Source organism: Mustela nivalis, assembly GCF_964662115.1.
Source record: "Mustela nivalis genome assembly, contig: HAP1_SCAFFOLD_363, whole genome shotgun sequence".
NCBI classification, from domain to species: Eukaryota; Metazoa; Chordata; class Mammalia; order Carnivora; family Mustelidae; genus Mustela; species Mustela nivalis.
The window spans coordinates 624691-650612 of record NW_028136286.1 but is presented as its reverse complement, the minus strand read 5'-3'; the positions used below and the strand labels follow the sequence as shown (position 1 = coordinate 650612).

Sequence of the window (25922 nt, the reverse complement as noted above, 5' to 3'; positions counted from 1 at the left end):
TACACAAATTTAATTGACTTCTGTAAAGCTACAGGGATCCAAATGATGGGAATCCCAGGCCGTTTAGGTTGTGGACCACAGAGTATTCTTCTCTGTAATATTTTATTTTCTTCCATGTCTACTAACTCCAGTCCAAGTTCACTGATCTCTTTTTAGATAGTGCAAAACATGGCAAAGAATACCAAACAAGTGCCCAATATTCTACATTTATTACATCATTTCTAACATATAGAAGTGTGTTACCAAGGCTGGTTCTGTGAACAAACCTAGTTATGCTAAAGTGTGTTTTGTTCTCCAAAAATTAAATTCATGATTATCACACAATTATAAAATACTTGTGTCAAGAATTTTTATTCAAAAATTAATAAGAGAAGCAGATATTAAAACTAGTTCACATGGTTATTTGGGATATAAGCAGAGTTGTGCAGCAGAAGTGCTCTGGGCCCATAATTTGGGTTATAGAATTTATGTTTTCTAATGAAAAATCACTAACTTGCATTATTGTTAACAAGAATCCTGTGCATTACCATCAGTTTTCTCCATTATAACCTCTTGCTCTACAGTTTGTAAATAACTTTGTCAATAGCAAGCTAATAAACGGGGTGACTCCAATGGATTGAGATAATCTCCAGAGTTTCTGCTACATAATGAACAGGACTCCATTGAAAGGACACCTAAGAGTTTATTTTGCCCAAAAATTTGATCACTTTTTTCACTGTCCTTACCTATTTTCCAAACCTAGTTCTTTTCAGTCTACAGACAACCCTGTATCTGACTGACTTGTTAATTCTGGGAATGTCTTGCAGATTAATTTGCTTGCCCGAGGTGGTTCCTCTAATTGATGTCTAAGAACCCTAATTAGTTAAGAAAACTTTTTTTTTAACATTTTCATTGCTATTTATTATTATTATTATTATTATTATTGCTAATATCTCTATTATAAATAATTCACAAGGGCACATTTCTGACAAAAGACAAAGAGCTGGCTACTAGTAGAAAAAGTACATTTGACTCTGTCAGTGAAAGTGGTAAAGGGATTTGAGAAAATAAGGCAAAGCAGTGGAATTATGTGTTAAAACTTTAAATATTATAGACACATTTACTTAATTTCTAATACTGCTTATAATTAAAAAAGATGTTTTCCATGAACCACGCATTACAGCAAATATATTGTTTATACAGATTAAATTTTCATCAAAAGGGACGCCTGGGTGGCTCAGTTGGTTAAGCAGCTGCCTTTGGCTCAGGTCATGATCCCAGCATCCTGGGATCGAGTCCCGCATCTGGCTCCTTGCTCGGCCGGAGCCTGCTTCTCCCTCTACCTCTGCCTGCCATTCTGTCTGCCTGTGCTTGCTCTCTCGCCCACTCTCTCTGATAAAGAAATAAAATCTTAAAATAAATAAATAAATTTTCATCAAAAAATTATAAGTGTATTTTTTTGTAGGATCATGATAAGCATTTTGCAGATGAGAAAAGTGAAATTTAGAAAAGTATGTCTCTTCAAATCCCTCATACAATATCTGGCCTAGATAGAAGGATATACTATCACAATTGAGGAAGATAATTGAGATTACTTAAAATGATAAACTTTACTGTATAGGGTTTTTTACAAGTTTGCCACAGATTCACATTTTTTAAAATATATATCTATTTGTGTAAAGAGAATGCACTGAGAAGTAAAAAGATAGTGATATATCAGTGCTACCAACTAATGGCTATAATATCATCACCTTATTTATGAACAATGAAACAGTGTGTAATATTTAAATAAATTTAAATAAATTCCTATTTATTTTATATATTTATAAATTTAAATGAATTCCTATTTATTTATTATTAAAGAAATTCCTCTAAGAAACAGTATGTTTTGAAGGTTGCTAGCAGGAAAGTGTTGTACGACATGGAAGTAATCAGAAAATGTGATCTAAAATTCTGCTTTCAAGGGCGCCTGGGTGGCTCAGTGGGTTAAAATTCTGCTTTCAAGAAGCTATAACAGTAAGTACTGAGCATTAGCTATTATATGCTATGGATGAATAACTGAAATCTACATTTGAAACTATTGGTACACTATATGTTACCTAATTGAATTTTAAAAAGTTAATAAAAAAAACCACTATTTTATAAAACAATATTCCCAACAGGCTCTTTTGCTTTAAAATACTCACTTTGTTTCCTCTCCGAGAGAACACCAAATGGCGGATGACGCCGGTGCTGCGAGAGGGCCCGGAGGGCCCGGGGGCCCTGGAATGGGAGGCCGTGGCGGTTTCCGCGGTGGCTTCGGCAGCGGCATCCGGGGCCGGGGCGGGCCGGGGCCGTGGTCGGGGCCGGGGCCGAGGCCGCGGAGCTCGCGGGGGCAAGGCCGCGGACAAGGAGTGGATCCCCGTCACCAAGCTGGGCCGCCTGGTCAAAGACATGAAGATCAAGTCCCTGGAGGAGATCTATCTCTTCTCCCTGCCCATCAAGGAGTCTGAGATCATCGACTTCTTCCTGGGAGCCTCCCTCAAGGACGAGGTTTTGAAGATCATGCCTGTGCAGAAGCAGACGCGCGCGGGCCAGCGGACCAGGTTCAAGGCATTTGTCGCCATCGGAGATTACAATGGACACGTCGGTTTGGGTGTCAAGTGTTCCAAGGAGGTAGCCACTGCCCTCCGCGGAGCCATCATTCTGGCGAAGCTTTCCATTGTCCCTGTGCGGCGAGGCTACTGGGGGAACAAGATCGGCAAGCCCCACACTGTCCCGTGCAAGGTGACTGGCCGCTGTGGCTCTGTGCTGGTGCGTCTCATCCCCGCCCCCAGAGGCACTGGCATTGTCTCGGCCCCTGTGCCCAAGAAACTGCTGATGATGGCTGGTATTGACGACTGCTACACCTCGGCCAGGGGCTGCACTGCCACCCTAGGGAACTTTGCCAAGGCTACTTTCGATGCCATCTCCAAGACCTACAGCTATCTCACCCCTGATCTCTGGAAGGAGACTGTGTTCACCAAGTCTCCCTATCAGGAGTTCACGGACCATCTTGTGAAGACCCACACCAGAGTCTCTGTTCAGAGGACCCAGGCTCCAGCTGTGGCTACTACATAGTTTTATACAAGAAAAATAAACTGAACTAAAGCTTGAAAAAAAAATACTCACTTTGTAATGAGAGTCATTACTTTTGTCTAGCCAAATCTTATAGCACTGTTTATCCCTTCCCTGCTTTATCCCTTCCCAGTATCAATAAAGGCTCACTTGGGTTACCGAGAAGCCATGAGAAAGCTTGTAATAGATCTGGCTGGTTTTCACCAGCAATTTGACCACCATGTGCACAGGGAAGTCTATTGATAAAGGCTTTATTGCAATAAGTTGCAAATACATGGATGATTTTGAATTCTCTTTCTTGAGGTCTTGTTTCATGATAATAAATTTAGGGTGGCTTATTGGAATGGATGTTATTAACATATCTTCATAGTTATAAGCACATGGAATTGTAAAATAGATGAATGAATGTGGCATTACTGACAACTGTCCTCATTTTGAAATCAAATTACAGTGTACTAAGATGAGGAAGCAAAGCAGATTTGGAATTATGAGTGAAATAATTTTAAAAAGTATTAGGGGTATGATCGGACTATTGGGTAATTCAGTAGAAAAATGTCTACTGATTGAGATTCTGTGTTCCCTGATTTCAGAGAGAAGTTAAGATAAATAAGTAACACGAGGAAACTAGGAAGCCAAACATAAGTGATAATTTTGTGCCAGGGTGTGTATACATCTGTTTATCTTCTTGCTTTACCACTAAGGTTGCTCCTAGAGGAGAGTTTAAATATGTGTTGGAGCTAATCTCTGTGGATTACACAAGAAACCACATCCTACAGCTCTCCCTGAAACACCCCTTATGATTTCAATGTAATTTGGTTTTTGCATTTTTAGAAATAACAAAATACTTTGCAAACTCATCTACTTTATTACCATCACAAGTGAGTCAGCTGACTCCACATTTTAACACAGTGACAGTCACAGAGGAATGGAGGAATGAGTAGAGTTATCAATATATGTGCTTTTAAGAAGTATGACAGGGTAGCAGCTATTTCCAGGAACCAAAACATGGGTCAGCAGCTGTGCAGGAAAAGTGATGGAATAAATGACTCATTTCAGAGGAGTTCTATAACATATTAGTTCTATAATGTATCTTCAGCCCCCAATTACCCGCTTTGATCTAAAGATAAGGATTTACAGTTAAGGTCCCATTTATGATTTGACTGGTAGGGTCTGAATCATGTTTACTATTGTTTTGACTATTACTTGAAACCTATAGTAGTACTTGGGATATGTGTTGTGTATTCTGTGAACATGTGCTATTTTTAGATTAGATAATTTCTGTCTCGAACCCCTGTTCATTTCTTTGTTTTTGTTTATTTGATAGTGGTTTCAGTAAATGGATATATCTGAAAAATTGCAAAGCCACTATTAAAACAAGTTATTATTATATATAGCATGGAATTGCACATTCCTCCTTTGAATCCGACAGAGCTTCACCATATCCTTAACAATTTGGGAAAAACATGCTATTATTTTTCTTTATAAAATTTCTCCTGTTAGGCTGTGATGGTTGTCATCAGCAGTAACTCCTCTGAAGGCTTTGTCAAAAGAGTTGAAAAAATTGGAAAGGTGTGTGAATGAAGCTGTTTGTTGAATATAAAGAAAAGAGCATTGAAATACAATTCACACTCTTACTTCTCCTTCTATGCTTTCAGATGTTTGTCATTTGAAAATTTTGCTTCTAGAAGAGATGTCCTATATAATTCTTACTTTAAGGAGCAAGTTGCTTTTATAATTTTTTTATTATTCTACCATTCCAGTATTTCCATTTAAATTAAATTCAATACCATTTAAAAAAAATCAAAAGTGCAGCCAGTATTCAATTCCTGGGCTAAATAATTTTAGAAAGCTTTGTGTTATTGAACCTACGGGGTTTTTATGTAGTTTTAACTCTTTCTTTCTGTGATTTTTCCCATTAGTCATGTAAGTGACTGCAATATAACAGACATTGAGGATAAAGAAGGACTGAATAGAACAATCCTTGGCCTCATGAAGTTGAGAATCTAGCAAGGGAGTCAAACAATTCAATCATTCAGAGACAATTTATTGAGTGCCTGGCCTAAGATGAGCACAACAAAACCCCAGCCCAGAGGAATCATTTTAATGGGAGAGATAGATAATAGGTAAGCCAACTTTAAAAAAAAAAACGTACTGATTTTTCTTTAATAGAGATGCATATTTGAACTAAATAAGCACATTTTTAAAAGAGCAGTGATTGAGAAGAGGTTTTTAAACTGAGTGGTCCAAAAGGGCCTCCCTGAAAAAGTCTGCTTTGAACAGATTTCTGAATAATATCAGCTAGGAAGCTGCGTAAAAATCTCAGGGATGGGTGATTTTTCCAGTCGAAAAACTGTAAAGGCTCCAAAGTCACAATAGAGCTATAAGTTTCTCTAATAAAGTAACTTCTGACAAAGAATGAGAAGAAATAACTAACCCAGGTTTGAAAGAAAAGGGACAGACTTTCTATGGAATTCATATTTAATTAAAGCTCTAAAGGACAAAAATACAATAGAGCAAAATTCTGGTCACGCTGATATACCTAACGAAAGTTCATAAACAAGCTTTGGGTAGCAAAGAGTGTGTGGGAATGTTGGTAAGAACAGTGGGGAAGAGTCATCCCTGAACATGTTCTTAAATGAAGCAATTCTTGGGTTGTTTTAAAGGGTAAATTGGAGTTTGCCTAAGTGATTAGAGAAGGATGCCTCAGCTTATGGAAGTTCAAAGCCATAAAGATGTGATAAACTACTGCAGATATTTTCATGTATATTTGTTGTTGCTTCTAGTAATGGTGATCTAAAAACTCCTACTTAAGACAACTAAAAATCCAGACAAAATAGCTTTTAAAGTTAAAAATATCAGAATGATTATAAAAATAAGTGAGGGATTACTGGGCCAAAATACGAAATACAATGAGAGCCTAGAGATATATGCCCTGAAGCCATTTTAGCTATGAGAGCATTTGAAACTGCTAAAACACACTGAGCTGTGTTGTTCATAGACTCTTGATACTAGAGAAACAAAATTCAAAATCCAGCAGCAATCAAATTTGAGGACTTTGGTACAACCCAAATTTAACTTGAGATCCCCAAAGCACAAGGAGAAGCAGAAATAAGACTATAGCCTACCTTGCCTTCTGTGTAAACTGAGAAAGTCAATCACTGAATTTGGAGTATGATTGTCTTGTAGAGTCTCAGATATAAGAGAAAATCCTACCAAGGAGGACCATACCATTATTATAGCTCTTAATTATCCCTACTCAATAAGAGTTTCAAATATAATGTCTTGAACATAGCAAAATGTAACAAAGCACACAAAGAAAAACCATTAACAAGATTTGATAGACAAAATGGGATTAAGTATGATGTTAAAATGATCAATAAAGATTGTAAAATGGCTTGATTACTCTGCTCAAAGAAATGAGAGGGGAAGCAAATTGAACCAAAAACTGACACTAAAAATGATATTGAGAAAGGTTTTATAAATGAACAAATGGATACTCTAGAACTTTAAAAATATGACAGCTAATTTAAGGTACCACAGGGGTGCCTGGGTGGCTCACTTAATTAAACCTCCAATTCTTTTTCCTTTTTTTTTTAACACCTTAATTTTATTTTATCTCTTTCATTTGGCTCAGGTCATGATGTCAGGGTTGTGAAATAGAGCCCAGAGTTGGGCTCTGTGCTGAGCCTGGAGCCTGCTTAAGATTCTTTTCCCTTCTTTTTCTATCCCTCCCTGCACTCTCACTTGCTCGCTCTCTCTTGCTTGCAAATAAATAGATAGATAGATAGATAATAGACAAAGAAAAATAAAAGCAGATTATGAAAATAAATATAAAGATTTTGAAATGAAAACAAGTTCAAAATAAAATAGAGAAGACCCACACAGCTTAAAGTTCATTCAGAAAATCTACTATTAAAGAAGTCAGTATGACACAATGTTAAGATATCAAAAGATTTGAGCATGCACTTTTCAGAAAGGGTAATCCAAATGGCCACTCATATATAAAAACTGTTTATCTTTATTATGAATCTGGAATTAAATTAAATTAAATTAATAATAAATTAAAACCTAAAATGACATACTATTACACACTTACCATATTGGGCAACAGTAAAATTGCCTTGCAAGAATGTGAAAGAATGAAAGTGCCCATAATAAAAACATTTGAGGTAAGTTGGACAATATTTAGAAAACTTAAAAATAAAAATAAAAATTTGGTCCATTCCTAGAAATACAACATGGAACTAAATGAATATTTTCACCAGGATATGCAAACAGATGATTATAGATATTTCATTCATAACAGCAGATCAGTAGTGGTCTATTTGCACAATGTTACATTAAATAAGAGAGAATATTAACAAACTGGGAGGAGGGGCTAGGTTGTTATCATAAACAGATCTTCTATGGTGCTGATTATGTTCTATTTCTCAAAATCTTTAAGTTAAAAAAGTTTTCACATTATATCTAGATAGATAGATGATAGATAGATATCCCAGAAGCTGCAATGCTAGGCTAAGACCAGGCTTTAAAGGGCTTTTCTATACTCTACTAAATACTTGAAACCATTCATTATATCATAGCTCAGTGTTCAAATCTCCATTTGTTTCCTCAGGTTCCTAATATTTACCTTAAGGTGACCTGATCCAGACTTTTGATCACCTTTGTCTAAATATTTCTATTTTAACAAAGTCCTTTTTAACACTGAGAGACTAAAACTTAGAAAAATACTCTTTTATCTCACTAGAGTGGAAAATATATAGTTACCCATTAACTAATGATATCCATGTCTACATTAGATCAATGACATTTTTAATTCTTGGGAGCTTTTGGTTAAATGAAATTTTTAAGCTTCCTTTAAATGAAGCTTTAAGCCATCACCACATGAATAAAATTAAAGAACCAAATGAAAACAGGCCAAGTATTTACAGAGTAATAGAATGTGCAATGGTAAGAGTACAATTCTGAAATCATAAAGCCTAAATTAGTGTGATGCATTTTTGCTACCCATGTAATCATAAACCAGTTATCCAAATGTGTTAGCCTCAGTTTTTTCACCCATGAAATGGTGATGATAATACTTATTATGCTGCGTTGTTGTGTGTATGTGATGAAGCATGGAGCATGAGAATCTCATATTCCATGCTAAAATGATAGCTATTTTTATACTTATAATAATTCTAGTAATAGTAATTAAATTGTTCAAAATGGTAATATTCATTTATATTGAGGCATTGTATTGACTATTCATAGACACATTTACCAACATAAATTTCATTTTACTTTACCCCCTCTGAGGATATATATTCCCTAATTCAATATGAATCTCTTTATGAATAATAATTATCATAATAAATATGCTGATTTGTCTTCTATTTGTTTTTAGGGAGGTATCCTTTACTGTTGAACATGAAACTTAAGCAAGTCTGTCTTATTCAAAATTTGCATGCTGTTTTCTTATGAAACTAGATTATAGAGTTGTATGAAATAAATTCATGCAGTTAAGACATTGATGTTTGGAACACTGGGTGGTCAGTTTAGTATTTCAAAAGAAGATTTTAAATTTAAACCTTAAAACTGAGCTCTTTCAGCCTTATTTATAGACCATCCTTCATGTTTCATAAGTACTCCTCCATTGTAAACTAAGTAATACTTTTTGTCACAGTGTATATAATGAAAATGGATTTTATATTCTATTATTTCAGAGTTAGTTGCAGTTTCTACTGCCTTACTTCATTTTTTGAAAAATAGATTAATTCTACAAAAAGTTTTTTCCAGGTTTATTGAAAAAAATCGACATATTTGTAAATTTAAGAAATGATTTCTTATAACATTGCAAACCTTTAACATTGTGTAAATTTTGTACAATTTGATAAATTGGTATACATCTTTATTGCAATATAATCTACATAAAAATGTTAATACATCTACTATCTCGTATAGTTGCCACTGTTTTTTATGCATTTATCATAAGGAATTTTAAGATCTACTCTCTTAGCAACTTTTATGTATATAGTATAGTAGAGATAAACTTCAGAGGTCTTGTGGGTTTTGTTCCAGACTGCCTCAATAAAGTGATTATCTCAATAAACTAAGTCAAATTATTATATTTTTTGGTTTCCCAGTGCATATAAAAAATTATGTTTCCCAGTGCATATAAAAAATAAAAACTATACTGCACTGTTCAAAAGCATTATGTTTTTAAAGAAAAACAATGTATATACCTTAAGTACACTAGTTCTGAGTTTTCAGTGGGTCATAATTACTGATCACAGATCACCATAACAAATACAATAATAATGAAAAAACTTGATATATTGCAAGAATTACCAACATGTGACAAAGAGACACAAAATGAGCAAATGTTGTTAGAAAAATGGTGGCAGCAGACCTCTTTTATACAAGATTGCTATAAACTTTCAACTTGTAAGAATGTGATATATGCAAAGTTTAATAAAGGGAAGCACAATAAAAAAAAGTATGTATATCTTATTAACTATGATCATCATGCTGTACATTAGATCCCCAGAACTTTTTCATATTATAGTTGCAAGTTTGCACCCTTGGACCACCTTACTCCACCCCAGGTTCACCCCTTGTCAACTCAACTCTAAGTTTCCATTAGTTTTCCTTTTCCTCAGATTCTGTATGTAAGGGATATCATAATACATAAATTAAAAAAATATACAAAATCTTTGAAATATTTCACTTAGAATAATACCTTCAAGATCCATCCATGCTGTTGTAAATGGCAGTATTTCTTAATTTTTCATGGTTAAGTAGTATTCCGTAGTATATATTTACCATACTTATTTTACTCATTCATCCATTAATGGATACTGAAGTTATTTCCATCTCTTGCTTAGAGTTAATAATTTTATAATAAACATAAGAGTGCAGATATGTCTTTGAACAGTGAACTTCGTTTTCTTTAGATAGATACCTAGAAGTGGGATTACTGAATCATATGGTAATTTTACTTTTAATAATATGAATAATCTCCATACTGTTTTCCATACAAATTTATATCCCTATTACAGTGCATAAGTTCCCCGTTTTCCCCAATATTTACCAAAATTGGTTAGTTTCAATTTTTTGGTAGTATATATTCTAATATCTTGCTGTGTTTTTCAGAGGTAAACAACAACAACAACAACATAAGGACTTTGCCCTGAGATTTTTACGTTGAGCACTTTTTAATGCTCCTGTTGGTCATTTATATAACTTTTTTGAAAAAAAAAGTCTATTGAGATCCTTTTGCTATTTTTTTAATCATATATTTTTTTCTATTTGTATCTGTTGGTTATTAACCTCTTTTCAGATATAAGATTCGTAAGTATTTTCTTACATTCTGTGGATTGTGTTTTCATTCTCTCTCCCTTTTTTTGGCAATGCAGAAACGTTAGTTTGATGTAATACCATTTATTTATTTTTGCTTTTTTTGCTTGTGTTTTTAGTCTGGTATCCAAAAAACTATTGGCAAGACCAATGTCAAGGAGAATTTTTCCTATGTTTTCCTTTAGGAAATTTAGTTTCATGCATCACCTTTAAGTCTTTAATCTATTTCAAGTTCAGACTTATGAGTGATATAAGGTTCCCTTTTCATACTGTTTATGTGACTATTCAGTTTTAAATATCATTTATTGAACAGACTATCTTTCCCCATTACATATGTTGGCCCCTGTCAAATATTAGGTGACTGTATGAAAGGATTTATTTCTGGACTCTCAATTCTGTTCTACTTGTTTATTGGTCTGTTTTTATGCCAGTATACTTTATTGTTTTGAGCATGAGGGCTTTGTAGTATAGTTTCAAATCAAGAAGTGTAATCTCCCTTCTTCATTCTTTCTCAGAACTGCTTTGATTATTTGTTGTCTTTTATGGTCTCATATAAACTTTAGGATTCTTTACTTACTTCTGTAAAACAATAATATTGGATTTTTTTAAAGATTTTTAATTTATTTATTTGACAGAGAGAGATGACAAGCAGGCAGAGAGGCAGGCAGAGAGAGAAGAGGAAGCAGGCTTCCTGCTGAGCAGAGAGCCTGATGCGGGGCTCGATCCCAGGACCCTGGGATCATGACCAGAGCCGAAGGCAGCGGCTTAACCCACTGAGCCACCCAGGCGCCCCTAACATTGGATTTTTGATAGGAATTGGATTTACAGATGGTTTACGGTAGTATGGACATTTTAACAATGTTAATTCTTACCATTCATAAATATGAGCTATCTTTCCATTTCTGTCACCTTCAATTTCTTTATCAATGTCATAGTTTATGGAGTACAGATCTTTCATCTTCTTAGTTAAATCTATTCCTAAGTATTTTATTATTTTTGATGCTATTGTGAATTAGATTGTTTTCTTTATTTTTTCAGATAGTTCATCATTAGAATGTTAAAATGCTCCTGTCTTGTGCTTACTTTGGCAGCACATATACTAAAATTGGAATGATGCAGAGAAGATTAGCGTGATCACTGAACAAGGATGACATGACAAACTGGGAAGCAGTCCATAAAAAAAAAAAAAGAAACAAAACAAAATTCTTTTCTTTTATATATTGATCTTGTATTTGGTAATTTTACTAAATTTGTTTATTCAAATTTTTTGTGAATTTTTTAGGATTTTTTAACATGTAAGTTCATGTTATCCAAAAAAAGAAAATTTTACTTCTTCCTTTTTTTTTTTTTTTTTTTTTGGAGTCTCTTATTTCTTTGTGTTCCTTGTTTCTCTGGCTAGGACATCCACTACTGTGTCAAATGAGAGTAGTGAAAATGGACACACTTGTCTTTCTTCTGATCTTTAAGGGGAAAACTTTCAAAAGTTTTGATTGAATATGAGATTAGCTCTGGGCTTGCAATCTGTGTTTTTTCTTTAATGGGTTTTTTAAATTATTTTTTAAAATTTTTTATATAATGTGTTTTTATCCCTAGGGGTACAGGTCTGTGATTCACAGCACTCACCATCACTCACCATAGCACCTGCCCTCTCCAATGTCCATACCCCCACCATCCTCTCCCAACACACCTCCCCCCAGCAACCCTCAGTCTGTTTTGTGAGATTCAGTCTTTTATGGTTTGTCTCCCTCCTAATACCATCTTTTTTTATTTTTTTTTCGTACGCCCGAAACTGCCTATGTTGCATCTCCACTTCATCATATCAGGGAGATCATATGATAGTTGTCTTTCTCAGATTGATTTATTTCGCCAAGCATAATACCCTCTAGTTCCATCCACGTCATCACAAATAGCAGGATTTCATTTTTTTTTGATGGCTGCATAGTATTCCATTGAACATATATACCACATCTTATTTATTGATTCATCTGTTGAAGGACATTTAGTTTCTTTCCATAGTTTAACTATTGTGGACATTGCTGCTATAAACATTTGGGTGCATGTGCCCCTTCAGAATGCCACGTTTGTATCTGTAGGGTATATACCCAGTACTACAAGCACTGGGTCATAGGGTAGTTCTATTTTCAGCTTTTTGAGGCACGTCCACGCTGTTTTCCAGAGTGGTTGCACCAGCTTGCATTCCCACATACAGTGTAGGAGGGTTGCCCTTTCTCCACATCCTCGCCAGCATCTGTCATTGACTGACTTGTTCATTTTAGCCATTCTGAACGGTGTGAGGTGGTATCTCATTCTGGTTTTGATTTGTATTTCCCTGATGCCGAGTGATGTGGAGCATTTTTTCATGTGTCTGTTGGCCATTTGAATGTATTCTTTGATGGAACATGATAGTGAGCTTAGGGAATCACCAAGTTAATGAAAGAGGTGCCTCTTGTAGGTGAAGTAAGAGTGAGAGAAAGAAAAGAGGGCTTATCCTAGATTGGAGAACTCGGGGCTGAAAAGGACCCTCATCTGGGAGCAGAGAAAGTGGTCCAGAATCAGAGGCACAGAGGACTCCCAACACCTTCCACAGAAGCGGAGCACCTAAAGACATAGTGCCATTACCCCTGAAAATCTAGGCATGGAGGTATTCTCTTTAGGCAAATAGGCATCGGAGAATAGTTTGTCCATAGCCCAGTCACTGACTTCAAGAGGAAAAGCTATACCAGCTCTCGAAGCAGGCCGGATAGCTCAAGCAACAGCAGCCAAGCCAAAATCCTTATCCCCTGCATTTCTGAACAATGACAGAGCAGCGGTTCTGTCTAGAACCAGGAGGTATTCAGAAGTCAATTGTTGGGTCCCGGGTTGTGTCCATCAGTTCAGACGCGGCCTTCAGATCAACTCATGATTCCAGGGCCTTGGCATTGACTCTGTTCTCAGGTTCTCTGCTCAGGGGCAAGTAAGCTTCTCCCTCTCCAGCTCCACCCCCTGATTGGGATCTCTCTGCCTCTCTGTCCAAACGTGCATGTGCATGTTCGATAAGATAACAAAGACAAAAACAGTGCACAATAATTGACTGGGGCCAAAGGATGTTTTATTGAATTTGGACCTAGGTTCCTATGGAGGGCAGCCAGGTATAGAGAACCTCCCACCATCCTAAAATGCCCGACCTTCGCTTGGAGCTTCCTTGTTCATTCTCCTGTTCTTTGCCTTCCTGGATCTCCTCACCAACCTGCAGCATCCGCTGTCTGTCGTGCTGTACTGACCCCTTGTTAACACATTGTGCATCCTCTCGGGGCTCCATTGGAACATGCCCATCTTCCTCAAGAGGCACTGTTTGCTTATCGCATGGAACCATTTGGGGGATGGTCATGAGAGGGTGAAGGCAGGCTTGTGCTGCCACATCTCCATGCAGTTCCACAGAGGGTAGCTGATCCACCATGAGGGAGTGCTCAAGGTTCTTCCACATTCGAATCCTCTTCAATGCGTCCTTTTGCACATACAAGTTGTCTTCCTGAAATGGGCACGGAAGTCTTTCAGTTGGCTTCATTGGGCTATGGGTCTCTTCCAACATGCTCTCCGTTGGCTTCTGTGGACTCCAAGAACATGAGTCCGTCCTGGACCTAAGGTTCTAGGGTGTAGACTCTGCCTTGGATGCATGGTCTTTTTGGAAGATTGGGAGGCCTTGTTGGCACCGTTTCTGGAGACCATTGAGGTACTCGTGTGCTTTCTGTGGAAGACTCCAGACAGGTCTTTGGCACGGTTGCGGGGGTTCACTTTGAGCTTCCCTTGGGTGGACCTTTTCCTGTTGAGATGCTCCATGATTTGGTGGGAGGGTCTCACCCTTACGCAGGGCTCAGATTTCCTCCCCTGAGGCATTGCTTGCGGTCTGTTAGTTTCTTGGCTTGTCGGTGCTAAGATGGAATGCGGCATCTTGCCTTTCTCCGAGGTCCAGAGGGCTGGTGCTGACACTCACGACCAAATACTATGAATTGGGCCATGGAGAAGGTGACACCGACTCGCTTCGCAAACTGCCTTGGTGAGAGACCCAGGCGGCTCCAGCAGTTTGGGACGGCCTGGGGTCCTCTTGGCCCACCCATGACTACTCCAGTCAAGTGTAGTGATCAGGCCTGGGTTGATGAGGAGTGGTTGCTATGACCTCAAAGCTTTGTGACATCACAGATGCTGGCTTCACTGAAGCAGCTGTCCCTCTCCCATGACCTTGGTGTCCTATGGCTTTAAGTAGGAAGCCCCAGGAAGGACAAAACAAGAGCCCTCTGAACCTGATCAAGAACTCAGGATGTCTTGTGGTTTAATGTCAAACTTCCCCTTTCTGGAGACATAGAGGAAGGAAAATGACATTCAGTATACCTTCCTTTAGGCCAACATATCCCCAGAGACGGCAAGGTGTCCTTTTACACTACAATTTCTAGATATCTCAAGAAAAGGTGAGGTCGCGTGTATGAGCAGCTCTCCGTGGGGTTTCTCGTCCTGTGGGTGAGAGCGTACTTTGTCAGCGTCTTTTGCTTATGGGTCAGTGATGACTAAGGTACGGAAAGTCCCTTTCCGAGGTAAAAGGTGAGGGCATCGCTATATGGTGCCGTCTGTGTCCTCATCTCCTAGTGTTCTGAAACACGCGGCTAAGGGATGAGGCCTCTGTCTACCTGGCTTTCCCTTAAATACCTTTGCAAAGTCTTTGAGGAGAGTGATATTCTGCATCTGAGCTAACTCTCAATGAAGAGGCCTGGACCGAAACCGTTGTCATTATTAGTTAACTGTACTTGTTGTGGTAACGGGTATAGACATGTGGACCAAGACTCTTTAGTCAGAAGGAAAGGGACGGCGTATATAGACGGCTTGCAAGGCCCATTCGAGCAGACCTTTGGAGTGAGCCGCAATGCCCTTGCAAGGACTAGTGGATCAGGAAGTTTGGGTCCATTTCGGCACCTCAGTATTCCTCTGCCATCGAAGTGAATGAACCCCTGGACCTTGCCTTGACATGAATGTCCCATGCCCTGCTGTTGGGAAATGGAAAAGGAAGGGAATACTGACGGGCAAAAAGTCAGAGAAGGAGACCTACCAGGAGTGACTCAGGACTCTGAGAATCCAGCTGAGGTTTACCAAAAAGAGAACTGCTTAATGGGTAGTCAGGAGTTGTGGAATATATTAAGAGGAGCACTGGACGTACATGCAACTAAAGCATCCCTGAATACTCTGTCAAAAACGGATGATGGATGATAGGCAGGCTTTCTCAACAGAACAGCAACAAGAACAACACTTATATAAGGCTCACTTGAACAGAACTGAGGATTGAGCTGCTATGTCCTTGCAAAGACTAGTGGATAAAGAAGGTGTGGTCCATATTGGCAACAGAGTATTCCTCAGCAATTAGGGAGGATGAACTCTTGATTCTTGCACTGGCATGAATGCCACAGGACTGGGTTTGTGAAATGAAATGGGCAAGGAGACATAGGGAAATATCATATGGCTTCTCTCATATGTGCCCTAGGACGAATACCACGGCCCTTAGTAGAAAGAAGGAAAAACTGAAGGGGATAAGTCAGAGAAGGAGACAAACCAGGAGTAACTCAGAACTCTGAGGAATCAAGCTGAGAGTCAAGGAAAAAAGAGACATGCAGGGAATGAGGGAACGGGCTAATGGGTGTTGAAGAGTTCTGGCATATCTTAGGCGGAGTACTAGGTCATATATGGAACTGAAGCATCAGTGAATACTCTGTCAAAAATGGATGATGGATGACAGGCTGGCTTCCTCAACAGTACAAAATAATACAAAAACAAGCTGGCCCTTTCAAATGCAGGTGAAGACAGACAGAGAAAAGGAAAGAATTATATTTTTATTATGTTTAATTATTGAAATGGAATATAATTTATTTCCTAAAATGTCATTATTTGAATTGGGTCTTTATACTAGTAAAGTGGAGTTCATCCACCTCCTCCATTTGTGGAATTGATGAGAAGAAAATGGCATTGCCTTCTCTAAATGTCTAGAAGAGTTGAACAGGAAATGATTTGCACCTCGCCATCTGTGTGTTGACAGGGGTTTGATTACTGCTTCAAACGCTTTAGTCACTACTACAGAGCTGAGATTTTGTAGGTTTCCTGACCTAATCTTTGGAGTGAATATGTGTCTTGGAATTTATCCTTTTCTCTCAGTTCTTTTCTTTTGGGTTTGCTTCATTAGTGCTATTCTTCACTTCCTCCCCATCTTTTGTGTGTCTTATCTGTGTGTGTGTGTGTGTGTGTGTGTGTGTGTGCTGAGTGTGTTTCAAATAACAATTATAATTAAATTGATGGAGATAGGAAGTCGGTATTTAATGGATAGCAGTTCCATTTGACATGCCTTGAAAACTCACATTCCCTCTCTTTCAGCCACATTTCCTACAAAGAATGTCATCTTTTGTCCTCTTTGATAAACACATATTTTCTCAAACCTGACCTCAACAAACACCACATTTTGTGTGCCTGGGTAGTGTCGTATTATTTGTCCATTTTTCCCTTGCTTTTTCATATGTCTCTTGACAGTCATGAGAGAGTGAAATTGTATGTTATTTGTCTTTCTGGGACTGATAGATGTGACGTAGGCTAATGCTCTCCACAATTCTGCCACATGAGGCAAGTGGAAAGAATTCATTCTTGCTTATGGCTGGGTAAGATTCTGTGGGGCTTTTTCAGGACAGTGAGATGGTAGTAGTGTCTGGTAACTCCAGACTTGTCTTTATCCAGGAACACAACAGGAAGATTACCACATCAACTTCAACATGGCAGAAATGAACTGGAGCCCACAAAGCAAACTCCATAGCAAAAGAGAGAATAAGTTGCAATCACTATGGGAGAAGACTGGAGACATGGTTTAGGGGAAAAGTGGAAAGTTGGTAATTCAGAAGGCAGTGAGACAATGCAATGGGCAAAGCCACAAGAGATCGGAGCACACTTGGAACCCACAAGGAGTACGTTCTCCAATTCCATTGATTCTGACCATCAGGGGGTCTGAATCATACTAGTTCATGCCAACAAAGGGCCTTGAGGCCTGGAGATTTTAGATCAGCAGCCTTGGCATATCAACTCAAAAGAACACTGTATTTCTCTGTCAGAGAACACCAACAAATAGCCAGGTGAAGACAGCCTGGAAACCACGATTAGAGACAATACCAGGTGACACAGTGGGAAGATGGTGGGTTCTGGCTGTACATTAGTGAGAGGCAGTGTTCTTGGAGATGATTTGATGGGGGCAAAAGAAATTTGGGGCTCTCGCACAGGCAGCATCAAGCCCGAGCTACTGGCCAAAGACAGGTTGGTGAGGGCTTTAATTGCCTCTCCTGCAAACACGAAATTCTAACCATGGAACACATAGGGTACTGTGTTCCTCAGTCCAACTTGCTTCATTTTAAGAGAACAGATTCTCCCATAGGGGACTAGAAGAAAGCCCTGTCCATAGGCTGTCCCCTGACCACAGAATGCTACAGGCATTCATTCTGTTGTGAAGGTTGAATTTCTCCTTTCACAGGCACACCAGATCCCACCAAGCTAAACCTCAGCCTATTCAGCCCAGACCCCAAACACACCAAAAGGCTGGCAAAGAGAGCCTCTGCAGATGACTGGTCTCAAGGACAGGGGGCAGCTATGATACAACAGCAGAGGGCATGCATGCCACACACACATACCTGAGACTCCCTCAAGGGCCAGCCCTTGGGCACTCCATGATATCTTATTTCTAAAGAAATTACCATCAGGATAAAAAACAGAATTGATTTTTCAAATACTGAGAAAGAGTCAGAGACCTATATCCAAGACAAAGATGGAAGAATCAATTGTTGCCAAGGAAGAAGACAAGAAATTATCATGGCCAGGTAATCGGAGTGAAACCTCACATATAACACGCCCAATGGAGGATTGAAAGCAGAAAGATATCAGGGAGTCTCAAAACACATAGATTAAACTGATAGAAATAAAATAAAGTAAAATAAAATAAAATAAAATAAAATAAAATAAAATAAATAAAGAATTTCTAAAGAAAAGATTGGTAGCAGACTGAAGGAAAAGTCCAAGAAGCTGGCAGAAGCAAAGGACCAAATTTTTGACCTGGCAGAAAAGGAATGGTAAATAAGGAAACAAATCCAAAGAAAGAAGGAAGAATGATGAAACATGACAATGAGCTTAGGAAAGTCATTGACTCCAAGGAATAGAAAGAGGTGCTTATTGTAGGAGAAGTAGGAGTGAGAGAAAAAAAAAGAGGGCTGAACATGGATTTGAGAATTCAGAGCTAAAACTGTCCCTCATCTGGGAGCAGAAACAGAGATCCAGATTCAGAGGCAAGGAGGACTCACATCACCATCCACAGAAGCATGGAACCACAAGACATAGTTTCATTCAATGGAGGAATTCTCTTTACCTAAATATGCGTGGGAGTGTAGTTTGTACATAGCCAAATCACTTACCTCAAGAGGACAAACTATACCAGCTCTCAAAGCAGGCCAGGTTGCTCAAGCAACACCAGCCCAAGCCAAAATCCATTTCCCCTTCATTTGTGAACAATGACAGAGCAGTGGTTCACGTCTAGAACTAGGACATATTCAGAAGTCAAAGGTTGTGTCATGGATTGTGTCTATCAGTTCAGAGGCGGCCTTCAGCTCAACTCATGATCCCAGGGTCTTGGCATCGACTCTGGTCTCAGGTTCCCTGCTCAGGGGTAAGTCAGCTTTTCCCTCTCCAGCTCTACACCCTGATTGTGATCTCTCTGTCTCTCTGTCAAATATGTGCATGTGCATTGTTTGACAAAAAGACAAAAACACAACCGGGGTACAAGGATTGACTGTGGCCAGGGGATGTTTTCTTTAATTTGGACCTAGATCTCTATGGAAGGCAGCCAGGTTCAGAGAACCTCCCATTATCTCAAATGCTAGACCTTCGCTCAGAGCTCCAATGTTCATTCTCCAGTTCCTTGTCTTCCTGAATATCCTCACCAACCTGTAGCATACGCTGTCTGTGGCTCTCTAATGGCCCTTTGTTGTCCCACTGTTCATCTTCTGCTGCCTCCATTAGAACACGCCCATCTTCCACAAGAGGCATTGTTTGCTTATCCCATGAAACTATTTGGGGGATGTTCATGAGAGGGTGAAGGCAGGCTTGTGCTGTCACATCTACATGTACTCCTCCAGAGGGTATCTGCACGACCCTGTGGGAATGCTCCAGGTTCTTTGACATTTGAATCCTCTTCAATGCGTCCTTTTGAAGATACAAGTTGTCTTCCTGAAACGGGCACGGAAGTCTTTCAGATGGCTTCACTTGGGCTATGGGTCTTTTCCAACATGCTCCATGCTTGCTCCTGTGGACTCCAAGTACATGAGTCCATTCTGGACCTAAGGTTCTAGGATGTAGAATCTGCTTTTGGTAAATCGTCAGTTTTGAAGATTTGGAAGTCATTTTGGCTCTATTTCTAGGGATGCTACAGCTACTCATTATAAGGTCCGCTAGGCCAGAGGGAGTCATTTTGTGTTTCTGCAGTAAACTTATATTGAACCCATGCTGTAAACAAAATTGACCCTACTCCTCCCAGAGGAGCTTACTCTCAAAGCCTAGATACAAGGGTGAATCAGGCCAGGTGAAGACATCCCATTAGAGGGGCACGCATATATCTACTAGGGTAAATTGAGATCCAATTGTCCACCCATGTGTTACCTAGCATTTTTGTTTTTGTGGTGTAGCAGACTTAGCACGACTGTGCAGTTTTTTCTGTATTGTTATCTCATTGGCCACGTCTGTATAGCCTGGCTAAACTACCGCTATAAATGTTAGTCTCTGAGGCTGGGAGGGGTTGCCTCTTTGCAAGAGAAGGCCCTGACCGGTCAATATGATTCTCGATGCTTTGTGCAAAATTAACGTTTGCTTGACCTTCACTTTGTATCAGTCTCGCTCTTTTGAATAAGGACCCTATCTTTGGAGGGCCACCCGAATTCAAATGATGAGAACTGAAACAGCATTGGAATTTTTGGAAAAGCCTCTGGAGGTAAGATCATGGGATCCTGCATGGAGCTGCAGTGTACAGTCTCCTGCCAATCTTCTCTTCAGGAGTTCTTTAGGTGCTTTTATCTTTATCAGTTTTATCTCTGTGGTTCGAGACTCTCTGATATCTCCTATGTTTTCTGACGTACAGCGAGTATCCAGGCCCCTGCTTTCAATCCCGCATCGGGCGTTTTCTATGTAGAGGGTTCACTCTGATTGCCTAGCCATAATCATTCCTTCTTCCTTTACCTGGGCATCAATTGATTTTTTCATCTTTGCATTGGATCTAAGTCTCTGTCACCTCTCTGTATTCGTTAAACTCATTCTGCTTTCTAACCTGAGGGTAATTTATTTAGGAGGAAGAGATTCGGAGTACCCAGGGCTGGCCCTTAAGGTTTGTTGAGTGCGTGCGTGTGTGTGTGTTTGTGAGTGTGTATGTGGCATGCATGCCACTGCTGTTTGTGTTGTGGCTGACCCTGTCCTGGAGGCCAGTCATTTGCTGTAGCTCTCCTTTCCGGCCGTTTGTTGTTTTTAGGGTCCGGGTTGAATATGCAGAGGTTTACCTTGGTGGGCTCTGGTGTGCCTGTGAAAGGAGAAATTCGAGCAACTCAGCAGAACGCAGGCCTGCAGAATGCTGTGTTCAGAAGAGAACATGTGGTCAAAGCTTTCTTCTCGTCCCCTATGGGAGAGTCGTTGTCCTTGGACTAAGCATCTTGGACTGAGGAAGGCAGTTTTCCAAGTATTCCACTGTCGGGATTTCGAGTTGGCTGGCTAGGCAGCCTATGTCCTCACATACCTGTCTTGGCCAGTAGCTTTGTCTTGATGCTGCTGTTGCGAGAGCCCAAAATTTATTATGTCCACATTGAGACATCTCCACGAACACTGCCTTTCACGGAATCACTCCCACTACTCACCATCTTCCCAGTGCGTCACTTAGTATTGTCTCTCTCTGATCATTGTCTCCAGGCTGTCTGCTCCTGGTCGCTTGTTGGTGTCATATGCAGGAAAAAGATGGTGTTCCTTCAAGTTGATGTGTGCCAAGCCTGCTGATAGGAAAACTTCAGCCTTCAACACTTGTGTTGTAAAGTACTCGTGCCCTTCAGACCCTCTGCGTCTCACAGTCAACGGCACTGGGAAACAGGTTCCTTGTGGGTTCCCAGTGTGCCCTGCTCTCCTGTGCCTTGGTACTCTTCATGGGATCCAGCCCTCTGATCCACTAACCAACCAAATATCCCCTGAGCCATGTCTCCAACCTTCTCCCATCATCTCTGCAACTTCCGTTTTCTTTCGCTGTGGAGTTTATCTTGTAGGCTTCAGGTCAATTTCCACCCCAATGCAGTTGTTGTGTTCATCTTCCTGTTGCCTTCATAGCTGAAGACAAGCATGAGGTTATTAGACACTACTACCATCTCACTCTCCTCCATGTCACCGCAATTCGTACTGAGACATAAGCAAGAAGGAATTCTTCCACTTGTCTCTTATGGCAGTCTTGCGGAGAGCATTGGGCTTTGTCACATCTATCATTCTCAGAACGACATCAGACAGACGATTTCACTAACTCATGACACTCAAGAATCATACGAAAAAGAAAGGGTATTGGTACAAACAGTATGACTCTAATGAGAAATTCAAATGGTGCTGTTCTTTGGAAAGCAGTTTTGTGAGAACACGTGTTACTTGAAGAGGACAAGAGATGACATTCCTTGCAGGAGATTTCCTGAAACTGATGGAATGTGAGATTTCAAGGCATGTCAAATTGAATTGCTACCCACAAGAGACCGAATTCCATTCTCTCGTATTTTAATAATAATTGTGATGTGAAACACACACACACACCACACAGCATTAACACATGCACATGCAAACACACAAAGATAAGACATGCAAAATATGGGAAGGAAGCGAGGAATCGTACCAATGAAGCAACCCCAAGAAAATACCATATAGGTGAAAGGCAAATAGAATCCAAGTCAGAAGCCAACCGAAATGAGAAAGTGAACTATTACCTATCAATAATACATTCAGTATCAGGACTAAAGTCTCCCGTCAATACAAACAGTTTGTAAGAGTGGTTGAAATTCCAAATTAAAAAAAAAAAAAAAGGTAGAAAACATCCATAAGAAAACAGCAAATATTAAACTAGCTCGTCCTTCTGTTGACCATAGGAGATTTCCTTCGACTATAAAGATACTCATAGCTTGCAAGTGAAGAAACAGGGAAGACATAGGTTATGCTATTCCCAAGGAGAAGAGAGCCAAAGTGTTTGTGCATAAGTCAGCGAGAGTCATTTTATGCCTTCGAGAGACAAAAGATAAGCGGAAGTTGTTTTGTCTTGATGGAGCATCAAAACAACAGAAACCTGGAAGAATTGCCAACATATACACCACGAACAAGGGTGTATCTAAACGTTGGAAGCCTATGAACACACAGGAATGGAGATGGCTGTTCTGCCCCATCTCTCTGCCCTTCAACCACACTGCCTCCTTCTTCCTGTGGAGACCTCTCATGGCACCTGCCTCCAAGCACAGGTGATTCCCATTGATGGGAAGACCCTCTTCTCTCCCCCATCTCCCCACTCCAGTTACTCCCACTTATTCGTGAGCTCACAAGCCCCATGGTACACACTCTCCATGCAGCATGCTCTCTCTTTTCTAGCATTGGCCTCCGTTTCTAGCTGTGCTTGTGTCATGGATGTCCCTCCCCAGCCAGCCTCCAAGCTCTCCTTCCCTTTAGCTCCAACACCTGACACAGTGCCTGGCACGTATCACTTTGAGCTTCCCTTGGGTGGACCTTTTCCTGTTGAGATGCTCCACTGGGAGCTTAGCCCCGCACCCCAGCATGGGCTCTGGCCTCAGAAGTGAGGGGGCGGGGCCAGCGCAGAGAAGGGTCTTTGCTTATTTCCAAAGCTGGAAGTGAGCTCTCAGAGGACTCAGGAGGGAGGGGGGCGGGGGCGGCCGGAAGAGGGGCTTTGCTAATTGCCCAGGCGGGAAGGAGGGGCGCGCAGCGCCAGTGTGCTGTGCTGCAGCCCATTTGGGACTGCAGGACCCACCATACTCGCTGCCCCTGCACTCCCATGCTCCAGCCTAGCCCCTGAGGCCGCGGTGTCCTGTTCCCGTTCCCGCCGCCTGCTGCCCCTCCCCGACCCATGGCTTCTCTGGAGGACCCTCTGCTCACAGGTAAAGTGACACCACGACACGCCCTCACCTGAAGCAGAAAACGCAGTCCAGGAGCTGGGCGTGGGATGTTTGGGCCCCAGCCTCCCGCCAACCCCAGGGCACCAGGACCACCCCAGACGCTGCGCCACACCCTGTCCGCAGGGGGTCAGGCCGGGACAGCGCCACAGGAGGTACCCCCCCCCTGCCAGCGGGCAGGCTAGCCACCATAGTTCTGCACCCCCACGCGCTTTTCAGAGCCTCCTGCCATTCCCAGGGCACCCAGAACCCAGAGAGTGAGGCCTTGGGTGTTCTCTAGTGACAGATTCAAGGCAATTTTTCGACTTTGGGACTCAGAGTTAACATAGTTTTCATTTGTGATTAGTATTTTTGTGTGGGGGCCGTCGCTTTTCTTTTGACCTAGGCTTGTTTTCACTCCCGGTTCTGAAGAAGCCCCTAAATCCTAACCCTTTGAGGACTCCGAAAGCTCTCAGAGCAGCAGTGCTGGGGGACAGTGTGGACACATGGTTTGGTTTCTCCTCTGGCCTGCTTCTGTGGCAGCCCCGCTCTATCCTCCTCAGACTTCAGAGCAATATCTGAACAAGTGGAGAAGCGACCAGGGGGTCAGGAAGGTGGCCACCGAAGAGTGACTTCTCTGGAGGGTGGCTGAGCTAGCAAGTGAGCATGTTAGTCCAGCTCTGCCTGCATTCAGTATGGAGCTGAACAGGGGCCAGGGAAGGGGAGGAGGAGCAGAGAGCAGGGACAAAGGGACCAAAGAGGAGATTCAGATGAAGGGAAGTAATGGGGAGGAAAGAGAAGAAACTCTAGAAGACAGGTATGTAGAAAGGAAAAGGGATGAAGTGGGCATTGGGAAAGGGCACCACCAGGGAAGGAGAGAGGGGAAGAAAAGAGGGAGGAAAGAGGAAAGGGGAAAGGGAGAAGGGAGGAGTCAGCATGCCAGGGCTCCCCCTGCATCTGAAGAAGAGGTGGCTGGTCCAGCTTGTCAAACAGGGTGCTCACTCTTTGGCCCCAGTTTCTGCTCCCAGTGCTACTGGGCTTTGCAAGGAAGGCAGGCTGTCCCTTGGGACCTACTGGAGCCCACTGGAGCCCACAGGAGGGTGGGAGAGGTAAGATGCCACCAGGTCCTGTCCTGAGCTGCTCCCAGCCACCAGCCTCACCACATGGTGCAAGAGGGACCCCAGAACAAAGGACGGACACAGGCCAGCATGTCTGCTGGTGGCCCTGGGCACTTAGCTCATCGCAGTGAACCACACGGCCTCCTCAACCCACGCTTTCAAAGCCTCCTTCTTCGCTTCTGGCTTTCATGTCTGTAGGAACATGAGCCAGATCTAACTCATCTACGACAGACAATTCTGACTCACCCCGTGTCAGATTTTTATGAGTGGCTGTGATAGAGTAAGATAGCAATGCTCCAACAAACGGACTGTTTCCTCCCACTTGACCTCAACAGTCTTATACATTTTCTTAGCGAAAACATCTTGTCTCCTTCCATTAAGCTCATAACGTGGTCTAATAGTATACATGCGCCTTCCTTAGATGCGAAGCGATACAGAGGTCCTTTTTTTTTTTTAATTTTACAAGGTAAAGTCAGTGAACATATCCAACTTGACGAATACGTCTCTAAAATGTCAATCCAGGCAAAGCTTTTTCTGCCTACAGTTTCGAGCCTACGTGGTGACATTTTTAAAATGCTTTCAGTCCCTCAGTGAGGCTCTTAGAAGCTAGCCAGGGCTTACTACGTGCCAGGCACTGTGTCAGGTGTTGGAGCTAAAGGGAAGGAGAGCTTGGAGGCTGGCTGGGGAGGGACATCCATGACACAAGCACAGCTAGAAACGGAGGCCAATGCTAGAAAAGAGAGAGCAGGCTGCATGGAGAGTGTGTACCATGGGGCTTGTGAGCTCACGAATAAGTGGGAGTAACTGGAGTGGGGAGATGGGGGAGAGAAGAGGGTCTTCCCATCAATGGGAATCACCTGTGCTTGGAGGCAGGTGCCATGAGAGGTCTCCACAGGAAGAAGGAGGCAGTGTGGTTGAAGGGCAGAGAGATGGGGCAGAACAGGCATCAGTCAGTTGGAGGGGTATGAATAGACTGATGGGAGGATTATGGGTGCCTTTGGAGGACTGAGAATTTGTTAGAAGATCAGTGCAGATTTCTATGGAGACAAATGCCAGGAACTGATAGGTCTTTGAAAGGTCACTCTGGCTGCCTTTTGGCAAAGGGGTTGGTAAAAGGCACTTGCAGGTGTGAACACACCAGGTGGGAGGTGAGTGCAGGAAATCGGGTGAGGGAGCATGGGAACTTGGTCCCGGGGTATATAAGGGA

General features: G+C 41.2%; 1 pseudogene across 1 annotated transcript; it reads left to right on the top strand.

Moving 5' to 3' along the window:
• The first annotated feature begins 2192 nt into the window (after positions 1-2192).
• Positions 2193-3122, top strand: LOC309857097 (small ribosomal subunit protein uS5 pseudogene; annotated as a pseudogene). The gene has a single exon. The product of its transcript is annotated as a small ribosomal subunit protein uS5 pseudogene (transcript).
• The last annotated feature ends 22800 nt before the right edge of the window (positions 3123-25922 follow it).